Consider the following 13,156-nt stretch of genomic DNA (forward strand, 5'->3'; position numbering starts at 1 on the left):
TTCCTTCACTGTGCAGAAGCTTAGAAATTTAAATCAGTCGCTTTTGTTTCCTTCTGTGTTTATTTCCATTACTCTGGGAGGTGGGTCATAGAGGAGAAGATCTTGCTGTGATTTCTGTCAGAGAGTGTTCTGCCTTTGTTTTTTCTCTAAGAACATTATAGTTTCTGGTCTTCCACTTAGGTCTTTAATCCATTTTGCATTTGTTTGTGTGTGCCATTAGAAAACATTTTATTCTTTTAATGTGGTTGGGCTGTTTTTCCAGAACTGCTTGCTCAAGAGGTTGTCTTTGCTCCATTGCATATTTATGCCTCCTCTGTCAAAGACAAGGTGGCCATGGGTGTGTGGCTTCATCTCTGGACCCTCTATTTTGTTCCATGGATCTGTATTTATGTCTTTGGCCCAGTAACTTGTAATCTTGATGATTAGCTTTGTAGTATAGTCTGAAGTCAGGAAGTCTGATTCCTCCATTTCCATTGTTTCTCAAGAGTGATTTGCACATTGGAAGTCTTTTGTGTTTCCACACAAATTGTGAAATTACTTGCTCTAGTTCAGTGAAAAATACTTTTGGTGTTTTGATAGGGATTCCACAGTTGAATATGAGAACATCAATGTGAATGAACGTACTGATAAGATTGACTTGAGTTGCATACTCATTGTCACTATATTGATTTTTCTGATCCAAGAACATGGTATACTTCTTCATCAATTTGTGGCATCTTTGATTTGTTTTGCCATGTTTTTATCATTTTCTGTACCAGGTTCTTGCTTTCTTTAGGGGAATATATTCCTAAATATTTTATTCTCTTCCCTGGATTGTGAATGAGATACTTTCCTTAAGTTCTCTTTCTTGCTTTTCATTGCTAGTGTATCAGAATGAAAGGGATTCCTGAGTATTAATTTTGTATCCTGCAGCTATACTCTATTCATTGATTAGCTCAAGTAATTTTCTGCTGACATCCTTATTGTTCGCTGTGTGGAGGGTCATGTCATCCTCTAACAGAAAAGTTTTTTTTTTTTTTCCCCAGTCTGTATTCCTTTAATTTCCCTTTTCCCTGATTGCTGTGTCTAGGACTAATTTAAAAGCTAACTCCAATGTGTTTTTCACCTCAGAAAAGCTTACTGATGAAATTACGAAGCACTGAGAAATCTCAGTTCTACCAGATTCCCACAATAATATCATGAAGATCTTCAGGAGTTAGGCGTAACAGGGTAACTTTTTGGGCGGCTGGGAAGCAGAATCTGTTTAAGTGTTTAGAAAACTATCATAATCAAGTTAGTCTGGAATACATGTAGTCTTTCCTTCAGTTTCAGAAGATTTTAGAGCCTTAAGAGTAATGCAGGACTTTCTAACTGAAACCAAGAAACTCAGCAAGAGCTCATCAAACTCTAACAGTGCACATTAGAAAAATTGTGTTACTGTGCTGTTAAAATTTGTGAGCTTTATAGCAAAATTAGAGAATGGAAAAGACACCTTCAAGATGATTGTGCTGAAGATCCTGCTAAAACAGGTGAGGACACAGGGCAAGGGAACAGGGGAAGCATGGGAGACCCCTGAATGAAGTGTGGTCTGGGGCAGAAGCAGGCTCCAAAGGCACAGCTGAGAAGAGTCCGAGGGCCACAGCTTTAAGTGTCAGAGCCATGACTTTGGGTGTCTCCCTCAGGCCTGAATCTGAGGAGGATCAGCACCTGAGGGCTCTAGGTCAGGAATAACAAGAGACAGTACACCAGAGCAGCCACCAGAGACAGTTATTGTTGTAAATGTGGATGATCCCGGGAAACAGCTGAGAGAGCGGGAGTCCAAGACGCATGCCCGTCAGTCAGAGCCCCTGTAGTTGCTCTCACCAGTGCAATGCAAAGGCACGAGGTGGTCCACCAGCAAAGAGGAACTGGAAGTGGCTGCTATTCTCATCTGCTCTGAGTGCCAGACGGATTCAGAAACATGCCTGGAGCAGATCAGAGACCTAGGGCTTTCTTGCTGAAGACATACACACACATACACACACACATAAACACACACATACATATGCACACCGCCCCCTTGCTTGAAGACACAGTGTGCAACAGGGACTGCAAATCCTGACATGATAAGCAGTGACATTACACTACCCAGCTCACACAAGTCAGGAGGAGGATAGTAGTGGTCAGAAACAACCCCTGCTTGGGGGATGCAGACCTCCTCAGATGCAGAACACCACAAGGAACCCAGAGCAATGAGTGTGTCTGATGGTATGGCAGGGTCTGAGGACATGAGTGGTGGCTCGGCAAGCGGAAGTACCCAGCATCCTTGGAAACGCCTATTCCAGTGTGCGTCTTCCACTCAAGACTAGGGCTGATGCTATTGGATCTTCTGGTCCAGGATGTGGCCTGAATAGCTCCTTGACCTTAAGGAGATTATGAACCACACTCAAGTTTCTGTCATGATCAGTGACCAAGATAAGTCTTTCTTAGCCTCAAGATCGACTTGAAGGTTAGTGAGGGAGACTGAGTACAGCTGGGTATGGGACTTGGTGGGGAGTTGGGGGAATCATGATATCTATGTTCACGTGATGTGAGAATGTGCAGAGGCCTCATGAAAGCTGTTAATGCCTGCCTGAGAGGCAAGCTTGCACCTTTACCCTCATCCCTTCCCTGGAAGGTGCAGGGGTGGAGCCATCAAAGGTCCAGCTGCAAGATGATCTTTTCCTTTGGAGACAACTCCTACTTCTGGAACATGATGATCATTAAGGAGTATTACCTTGACATCACTGGTAAAACGTGGCTCGTGGGAGGTGAGTGTAGGTATGTTAGTGGATTCATGATCTACCTACAGAATCTGCCCCTGTGTTTGTTCCCTGTCTTTCTGCAGGATATAGGGTATGTTATTCCACACCACTCCACTGGTTCTAGGACTTTGAATGAGGAGCACCTAGCTGCAGGCTGGACATCAGGACCCTTAAATTTCTCAACTGGTTGTCAGGCCACAACTGCCCAGAATTGAACAGGATTGCTGAGGTGGAGTTGCTTTGGGCCTGCATAGAGTTGATGATTGATGTTGGAGTTCTTGGATGCTCACAAGAGTGTTCGGGCTTGGTCAGCCCTGTGCTGACCTTGCTTGTGTTGCCAGCAGATCATTGGTGAAGACATGCGGGACAATCCTGTGACGTATTACATGAGGAAGGAAGGTTCTGCCATGAGTGTTAACTGACAGAGACACATGTGGGGAGGGTGTCTGGAGGTGGGCCCTGAAGGGAAACCCATGTAGTGGCCAGGACACTGTGCTTCCCCAAATGGGGTGCTCAGGCTCATACAAGCTGGCTGCGGAGCCAGATTTTGTGTCTTGCATGTAGCACATAAACTGCTGAGACTGGGGGCTTTGGAACTCGGTGTGTCCGTGAGTGAAGCAAGTCTCCCTCAATTTAGCTGTGGTTGCAGTGTGAGAGTGCTAGGTGACACTGCTAGAAACAGGATGAATTAAGTATCTTGTCAGAATCATCCTTCCATGGGTTCTGCTATTCCCCAGCCTCCTGTTGCTCAATGAGTTTAAGATGGCCTGTGCCTTACACTCCCGCCCCTTACCCTGGGAAAGCCTATCATTAAAAGGGAATCCTGTCCAGTGTCCCAGTGCACCTGTGTGCTGACTTTGGGATTTTCTGTGAATTTACACATCCACCAATCGGCGTCTCACCATGACCATACATGCTGCGCTGGAATCTGCTTCAGTCTGCCTTCAGAAAATATGGAAATGCTCACTGAGGAGGTGGACAGGGAGCTCCAAGGGCAGGACATGGTGCGTCCTGACACCATCTCCAACACTGCTGGACATGGGCGTCTTCAGTTCCTGAAACACCTGTGTTCCCTGTTTATGTTTGTGTCTCTGTATCAAGCCTGTAATTGTATACAGGTGTGTGCTTGTGTCACCTTTGTTTATGTGTGTATGTGTGTGTGTTTGTCTGGTCCAGGGAAAAAAGCAGAGATGAAGGCAACAAGAGAGGAGATACCAAGCAACCAGAAGAAGAGGCACAAGGCATCCCACGTTTGAGGGTGGTTGGTCGCCATATCTCCGTAGTGACCCGTCCAAGACGGAATGAGGAAAGGATGGCCAGTAATGACACAGGAACTTGGCTCCAGAAATCTGCAATGAGACAACATACAAAAACATGATCGCCATTTCTATCATGTTGTAGTAAGTGTTTGGACCAGGAAGAGTGGGTGCATGGTGTGTGGATTCACCCAGGGCAAATCAGGTGGGGTGGGGCTTTAAAACCACTGCCTGTGGAGCCCACAGTCTGTGCAGATATGAGCTGGCCTGTGGAAATGGTGGATGTGGATACAGAGGACCTGGAATAGTTGAGGAGGTTAAGGTCTTGCTGAGAAGGACAGAGGCCCAAAGGAGAAAGAGGCACAGATTACTTGCTGCACTTGAGACTTGTTCTACACACATGATAAGGAGATGATAAGGTCCTGGGCCAGTGCTGCCCAGGATCAGCCCGTCAGCCAGCACGCTCTCTCCATGAGGGTGGCACACACTGGCATGATGTGCCAGAAAACGTGAGACATGCTAAGGTAGTCTGTCCATGCAAAATCATAGGCATCCTAGGAGAGACAAGGTGTGAGTGTGGCATGCCTCCAGGCACTTACAGTCTCCACGGCAGTGCAAAAAGGCAAAGAAAGTGCAGGTGTGGGTGTAAGTGTGTGTTCTGCTGGGATGTGCCTATGAGGGAGGGAACAGGGAGGAAGCAAGGATGGTGGGCTTATTGCATGTCCCAAGGGACCTCAGGACAGTGGGAGACAGGGAAGCCCCTGGGGCAGTTTGGGGCCTGCTGGTTTTCAGGGTCTAGGGAAAGTCTGGCCAAAGATACCCCATGGCTCATGCTGAAAGCCCTGATGTGAATTCCTTCATTCCTCTGCGTATTGCCCCTGGCTTTGGGGGCTTGAGGGGCAAAGGTGTGTCTGCACCTGAGGGAGGATTCTCACAGTCTCACTGGAGCAGGAACTCAGATTTGTCATAGGGGATTTGCACCAGGTGACACTCAGAGGGAAGTTGTGTCCCAGGTGATCGTCTTTGACATCCCTGTGCCCAAAGGAGGACTGGCTTCCTAGGCATGTGGGCTGTGTAGGTAAGCAGGGTTGCCTGACTGTAGGGAGTCCTACCTGGGCCTAATGAGACCAACTGAGAGAGAGTATTTGCATTTAGCAAATCAGTGAGGGTGGGTGGAATCAAGCCATCTTGTTTTTGAGATAGAAAAGCTGCTTTCTGCCCAAGGGAGTCATGAGCTGTGGGCCTAGAAAGGGCAGGTTTCCCAGGTCATCATCTGTTTGGGGATTCCGTGGGTCAGGGTAGTAATAAACAGAAGGGACTACGTGTGGAAATGCCACCTTATCTTTATGGCCTCAGGTTTCATGCCTTGTATCAGAAGAGACCCTCTATCTATGTGCACCTTCCTGACAACATTGTTATTTAAATATATATATTTATTATTTTTATTTTTATATTATTTATTTATTTATTTTACTTTACAATATTGTATTGGTCTTGCCACACATAAACACGAATCCTCACAACATTGGAATACACCCAGACCTGTCATAGTCTCTGGGGGCCTTGGAGGCTCAGGTATCTCTTTGGCCTTTTCCTGCTAAAGGGAGATAGCACTTGGAAGCACAGGTAGACAGGTGCACATAGAAAGCTACACAAATAGAGAGAACAGGGGGCCTCACTCAGATTGTTGTTGGCCCTAACGGGTGGTAGGCTAGCAACAGGGACCAGGAATGACTTAGATAGTTACACACCGAGAAAAGTGCTCTCAAAGTCAGCTGAGCCCAGAAGTCCTTGTTTTCTGGTCCCCTGAAGGATTGCACAGATTATGGATCAGACCAGCCTGACTGGTACTGTGAAGCTGTCCAAGGTGATGAGAGAATGCAGAACGCAGGTGCCTGTCACTCAGCTGTCCAGGGCGAGCATTTCCAACCTGTCCGATTCTCTGCAGATCGGTCCCTGTCAGGAGCAAATGCCAAAATTTTGTAACCTTGGAGGCTAAGTCACAGAGTTAGAAGTGCAACATGAAATGATCAATGAGCAAGTGAAAGAAAACAACCGGGACAAAGAAACTCATGTGGTTACCAAAACTCATGTTCCTGGAGAAGAAAGCTTATATTTCTGCATATCTGCAAGTTTCCTGCCAGGGATGTTAGTGTGTACACATGCGTGTGTGTGCATATGTGCACACAAAATTGCCTGACAGTACGCTTGAGAATATTTGGTGTAAGAACTGACCTAGCCAGGTGATGAAAGTTCGATAGTGAAAACATGAAAGCCATAAGGAAAGGTACATATTCGGGCCATCAGGAGCACTGGAGCCAGGGTACCAATGCCTGTTATCTCACTGAGTGAGCAGTTTCTAAGTGGGATAACAGTCATGCACCCAGGATGCCTGGCAGAAAGGAGAGGCAGGAAGAAAGTGTCTGGGGGCCACCAGTGAGAGTTCAGAGAATCCAACACACAGAACAGGCTGTAATCCCAGACACAGAAGCTGCAGTGGGTGACCACACAGCCCCTTGGACATGCAGGTACAAAGGCCTTACCATCCTTCTCGAAAGCTGGGCATTATTTCCCTGACCTTGCCATGAGCATGAGCAACCCTTGCCATTTTTGTGAGGTTTCAGAAATGAACCAGCACGGCGGCATAGGCACTTGCTACCTGCATAGTCTTCGAGTCTGAAACATCTCTCTTTGTACTCTTTGCACAAAGCATATATATGGGGTCAGGACTATAGGATGAATTGCTTATATTGATCCTCTTGCTGCTTCTGGCCCCATAGGATTGAGTAACAGGGCAGGATGGTACACGTTCCCACATGGAGAACAGAACCACTTTGAAAGGGCCTCGATAGGACAAACGGGCAGATGTGCATGTCTCCCACACCAGTGAGTCATGGAACTTAACAGGGAGTTGTGACTCACTGGCAGGTGTTTAAACAATGTTCAGGGAGCTTCCTCATGCCAGCAGAGCATGCCCCATTTCTCCCTCTGTGAAAAGTGTGGCCAAGCCACCTCAGGCCTGTGCAGATTCACGTCTGTCCAATGAGGGAGGGAGAGTTTCCCGACCCCTTCTATGGTTCAGCAGTGGCCGCCCACTGTTGGCTTTCAAGTTTGAGAAAGAACTATCCAAACCTGTGGACTAAAAATGTCTGATCTCCCATTGGTGCAACTCACTCAGGAGGAGAAGGGCTTGCCTTCACTCCAAGGATAAGCTTCTCTGTGAGTGCTGACGTCCATACAGCGGCAAAGGGCAACGCCACCACTTAAAGAGACGGAGACACACAGCCACCAGCTCTGGTACATACAAAGAAGGATTGCCCAAAAGAGTGCTACGCCAAGGGCAGAGATAAAGAGACACAGAAAAAGCTCTGTACCCTAAGGTCCTGGTGTCCCTGAACAATGGAGATCAACATTACAAACGGTGGGGTTTTCCCTACTCCTCTATCATCTGGCCAGCAAAAGCCCCTCTGTCCCATGGAGAAAAGTATCCAGCTACTTTACACCCCTGTGTATCCTTTGGATGTGCAGGGAAAGCTCACAATTATTGAAGGTCCTGTGGGACACAGGAGTGTGCTATTCAGATTGTGGAGCAGGAACCTGTGGTTGGAATTTCCAGATCCATATCAATGTCAGTGCCTGAGGTAGTGGCAGATGAAAAACTCACTAGCTCCCTGGAGCAGAATCTATCCACGTGGTGGAGCTGGAGCCCAGGAAACTTCCTCCTAGATGCCCTCCATTCTAGGGGCATGTCCATAGCATGCCACCCACTACCTTCTCAGCCATTGGTATAGATTTGGTTCAGCTGCCTGTGTGTGGCTCACAACCAAGGGCCCCACCTGTTTGGCTGATGTCTCAGGGCCTGTTCACCCCTTTCTATAGTCTCAAGCCACCCCACACACACACCAGCCATAGTCTCCCAACCATGCCTCACATTCCTCACATCAAAAACGCTAGTGGGCCCCACAGGATTACTGCACCCTGGGCCGCCATTGCTTACCACTTGCTGTGGTGCTATTATGTCCTATCCCTTCACATATGAACCAGCCTGTGGTCATGGCCAGAGCCAAGAGGAACTTGAGAGGCAGTCAGAGGAACGTGGGAGCGTCTTGGGACCCCAGACCCTCTTAGTTGTGAGTCTGGGTGCTCAGGGGGATGGGGCCCTGTGGCCTGTCCTGGAGATCCTGTGCATGGCTGGGACGTTGCAGCCACCAGTTGTCACACTAGGCAAAGATGCCACCCTCTTCAAGGTGGAGGCAGGAGAGGATGGCAAGACCCAGGTGGATGGAGTCGTGGCAGGGACCGGATGGGTATTCCACCTGCTTGCAGAGGACATCATTGAGGATGTGGAGGTTGTGGCGGATGAGAAGCAGCAACAGGGATCTTCCCAGGAGCTGGAGGAGAAGACAGTGGAGGAGCAGAGACAGGAAAGGCCTGGAGGCCAGAGTGAGCTTCTGGCACTAGATGTGCTGCAGGCGCTGGGTACCCCACAAGTGGTACTGAGCTCTGAGCATGAGAAATACCTCAGGGCCTATGTTTGGTTCATGTGCAAGAGCCATCAGAGGAGGAAGCATGACTTGGCTCAGAAGAGTGCCATCATCCAGGGCATCACTGGCTTCTGGGCCAAAATGGTATCCTTTCTGCTGCTCCTTGGGGTCCACTGCTCAGGAGGAGGGGGAGGTGCAGAGGCAGGAGCAGGAGGAGGGGTGGAGGTGAAGGCGCAGGATGGTGGACCCTGAAGGAAGTGTGGTACTGGGCAATTGACAGGCTCCAAAGGCACAGCTGAGTAGAGTCATGGCCGGGCCTCAGCTGTAAGTGTCAGCCATGACTTTGTGTGTCTACTTCAGGCCTGCATCTGAGGAGTGATAGTCTCTAAGTCAGAAATGACCAGAGACAGTACACCAGAGCAGCCTTAGCTGACAGTAATTGTTGTAACAGTCAATGATCCTGAAAATAACAGAGATATGGGAGTCACACACACACACAACACACACACACACACATACACAAACCCACACAACATATGTACACATACACTAGCCAACACCAACCCCTTTGCTTTCAGACACGGATTGTCACAATGACTGTAAGTCCTACCATGTAAGCAGTGACATGCCAATACCCAGCATACTCAGGTCTGGGAAATAATAGCTATCAGAAACAGCCCCTGCTTGGGACCACCTCAGATGCAGTACACCATCAGGAACACAGAGCCATGAGCTTGTCTGATGCTATGGCAGGGCCTGAGCTCATTAATAGTGGCTGGGTATGCGGAAGTGCCCAGCATTCTTGAAGATGCCTGTTCCCGTGTCCTTCCATCCCAGACTAGGACGGATGCTCCCGGCTCTTCTTGGCCCAGCATGTGGCATAAATGGCACCTTGACCTCAAGCAGATTATGAACCACCCTCAAGTTTCCGTCATGATCAGCGACCAAGATAAAGACTTTCTCAGCTACATGATCGACTTGAATGTCACTGAGGGAGGCTGAGGACAGGTGGGTATGGGATTTGGCGGGGTGTGTGAGGATCATGTTATCCATGTTCCTACACTGTGAGAGTTTGGAGAGGCTTTGTGGAAGCTGTTAATGTCTGCCTGGAAGGCAAGCTGAGGACCCTAGAAGCTTGTACGTTTTCCCTCCTCCCTATTCTAGCAGGTACATATGCGAGTCATCCACGATCATGCAGCAAGCTGATCTTGTCCTTTCGGGACCATCCCAAATTCTTGAACACAGTGATCATTAAGGAGTATTACCTTGACATCACTGGTAAAACGTGAGTCCAAGGGTGATGACTGTGGGTGCGGAGGGGTGTGGATGATCCACCTGCGGGATCCACACCCTTCTCCCCTGTCTTTCTACAGGGTATAGGGGACATCATTCCACTCCAGTCCCTTCGTTCTGGGACTTTGAACAGGGAACACCACTGCAGGCTGGACACCTCCTTACCTTTCTCAACTGATCGTCAGGCCACAACTGCCCAGAATCAAACAGGATTGCTGAGCTGGTATTGCTTTAGTCCTGCATACAGTTGATGATTATTGTTGGAGTTCTTGGCTGCTCATGTGAGAGTTTGGGTCCTGTTCAGCCCAGGGCTGAAATTTCTCAGCAGCAAGATGTTGCCAGCACATCATCAGTGAAGACGAGTGGGATGATCCCCTGAAGGACTACCCCAGGAGGGAAGATTCTTCCATGACAGAAACACATGCGGTGAAAGGGTCTGGATGTGGGCCATTAAGGGACAGCTGTGTACTAGCCGGGACACTGTCCTTTCCCAGGTGGGGATGCTCAGTCTCATGCAAGCTGGCTGAGGAACCTGAATTTGGGCCATGCTTGTAACATGCTGAATCTGGGAGATTGTGGATTCAGTGTGTCCATGATGATGCAAGTCCCCTCAAATCAGTTGTGGTTGCAGACTGAGATTCCTAGGTGATACTACTAGAGGCAGGGTGAATTAAGTTTCTTGGTCAGAATCATCCTTCCATGGGTCCTGCCATCCCCCGGCCTCTTGTTGCTCACTGAGTTTGAGATTGCCTGGGCCCTTCACACCCACCCATTACTCTGGGAAGGCCTATCATTGCAAGGGCGTCCTCTCCGGCATCCCAGTGCACCTGTGTGCTGACTTTGGGATCTTCTGTGGATTTCCACATCCGCCACTCAGTGGCCCAGCACCACCACACATGCTGCATTGGAAGCGGCTTCAGGCTACCTTGGGAAAATATGGAAGAGCTCAGAGAGGAGGTGGACAGGAAGCCACAAGGACAGGACATGGTGCCTACTGACTCCATCTCCGACATTGCAGCGACCAACCACCCTTAGACTGGAGATGCCTCGTGCTTCCCCTTATAGTTGCTGAGCACCTTCCTGTCACCTTCATATCTACGTCTGCCATAGGCCTGACACAAACACACACACACACACATATACAAACATGTTTGAAACAAGTGCATGTGTGTATAAACACACATGCTTAGCATGGGTACATAAACACTAACAGGGAACACAGGCTCCTGAAACACCTGTGTTTCCTGTTGGGGTTTGTGTCACCATGCTGAGCATGTGAGTGTATACACACATGTGCTTGTTTCAAACATGTTTGTATGTGTGTGTGTGTGTGTGTGTGTGTGTGTGAGGCCTAGGGCAGAAGCAGAGATGAAGGTGACAGGAGAGGAGGTGCTGTGCAACCATAAGAGGAGGCAGGAGGTGTCCCCATTGTAAGGGTGGTTGTTTGCCATATGTCTGCAGTGACCCTGTCCAGGATGTGAATGCGGAAAGGACAGCCAGTGGTAACTCCAGACCGTGGCTCCAGAGATCTGCAATTAGACCAAATATAAAAACACACTCACCATTTCTGCCTTGTTATTGTGTGTGTTTGGACTGGGAAGAGGGGATGCATGGTCTGAGGATTCACCCAGGACACATCAGATGCGGTACATCTTTGAAAGCACTCTCTGTGCAGCCCTCTGTCTGTGGGCACATGGGCTGTTCTGTGGAAATGTGGACTTGGCTACGGCAGGACTGGGATGGTGAGGAGGCTAAGGTCCTGCAGAGAAGGGCAGAAACTCAAAGGAGAATGAGGCACAGATTGTCTGCTGTACTGGTGTCTTGTTCCACACACACGTGAGGAACACCAGGAAGGTCCTGGGCCTGTGCTGCCCAGGATCAACCCATCAGCCAGCACACTTTTTCTGTGAGGGTGGAACACACTCACATTATGTGACGCAAAACACAAGATGAGCTAAGGTAGGCTGTCCGTGAAAAACCACAGGCATCCTTGGAGAGACAGGGTGTGAATGCGGCATGCCTCCAGGCACTTCCAGCCCCCCTAGCAGTGCAGTTAGGCAAAGAAAGCACAGGGGTGGGTGTCCGTATGTGGCGCTCTGCCAGGATGTGCCTGTGAGGGACTGAACAGGGAGGAAGCAAGAATGGTGGGCTTATTACATGTCCCAAGGGACCTCTGGAGAATGGGAGACAGGGAAGCCCCTGGGGTCAATTTGAAGCCAGCTGGTTTTCAGGGTTAGGGTCTAGGCAACAGCAGTCCTGCCAAAGTTAACCAACCTATGGCTCGTGCTGAAAGTCCTGACGTGAATTCCTTCTTTTCTCTGGGATCATGCCCCTGGCTGTGGGGACTAGACTGGCAAAGGTACATGGCTACAACTGAGGGAGGATTCTGGCAGTTTTGCTGGAGCTGATTCTCTGATTTGTCATAGCGGATCTGCCCCAGGTGACACTCAGATGGACCCTGCCTTCCAAGTGACTGTCTTAGATGTCTTTGGGGCCAACCAAGGACAGGTTTCATTGGCACTTCAGCTTTGTGGGCAAGCAGGTATAGCTGATTGTATGAAGACCTACCTGGCCCTAATGAGAGCAACTGAAAGTGAGTCTTGGCATTTAGTAAATCAGTGAGGCATGGGTGGTTCAAGCACTCTTGGAGCTGTCACAGAGTTAGAAGTGCAACCTGACATGATTGATGAGCAAGTGAAAGAAAACAGCTAGGACAAAGAAAGTCAGGTGCTTACCAAAAGTCATGTTCCTGGAGAAGAAAGCTTGTGCTTCTGCATATATGCAAGTTTCCTCTCAGGGACGTTAGTGTGTTCACGCATGTGCATGCAGATGTGCCTGCCAGTACACTTATGAGTATGAGCTGTCATAACTGATCTAACCAGGTGATGGAAGTTAAATAGCAAAAACATGAAAGCCATAGGGAAAGGTACGTCGACTCTAGCTAGCAGAAGCACTGAAGCCAGGGTACTTACTGATCCCTGTTATCTCACTGAATGAGCAAGTTCTGACTGGAATCACAGTGGTACAGCAAGGATGACTGGCAGAAAGGAGAGGCCGGAAGAAAGTGCCTGGGGGTGACCAGTGAGAGTGCAGAAGATCTGAGACACAGAACAGGCTGCAATCCCAGACACAGAAGCCATGGTAGGTGATCCCACAGCCCCTTGAACACCCGGATACAAGGGCCTTTCCATCCTTCCCAAGTGCCAGGCATACTTTCCCTGACCTTACTATGAGTATGAGCAACCCTTGCCTTTTTTGTGTGGTTTCATTGATGGACCAGAACTACGGCATAAGCACCTGCTATGTGCAGTCTTCCACTTTGAATCATCACTCTTTGTACTCTTTGCAGAACGCATATATT

General features: G+C 48.8%; 1 pseudogene; it reads left to right on the forward strand.

Moving 5' to 3' along the window:
- Positions 1-8,034: 8,034 nt before the first annotated feature.
- Positions 8,035-10,830, forward strand: LOC138431298 (testis-specific Y-encoded protein 1-like; annotated as a pseudogene).
- Positions 10,831-13,156: the final 2,326 nt, after the last annotated feature.

Source organism: Ovis canadensis, chromosome Y (assembly GCF_042477335.2).
Source record: "Ovis canadensis isolate MfBH-ARS-UI-01 breed Bighorn chromosome Y, ARS-UI_OviCan_v2, whole genome shotgun sequence".
NCBI classification, from domain to species: domain Eukaryota; kingdom Metazoa; phylum Chordata; class Mammalia; order Artiodactyla; family Bovidae; genus Ovis; species Ovis canadensis.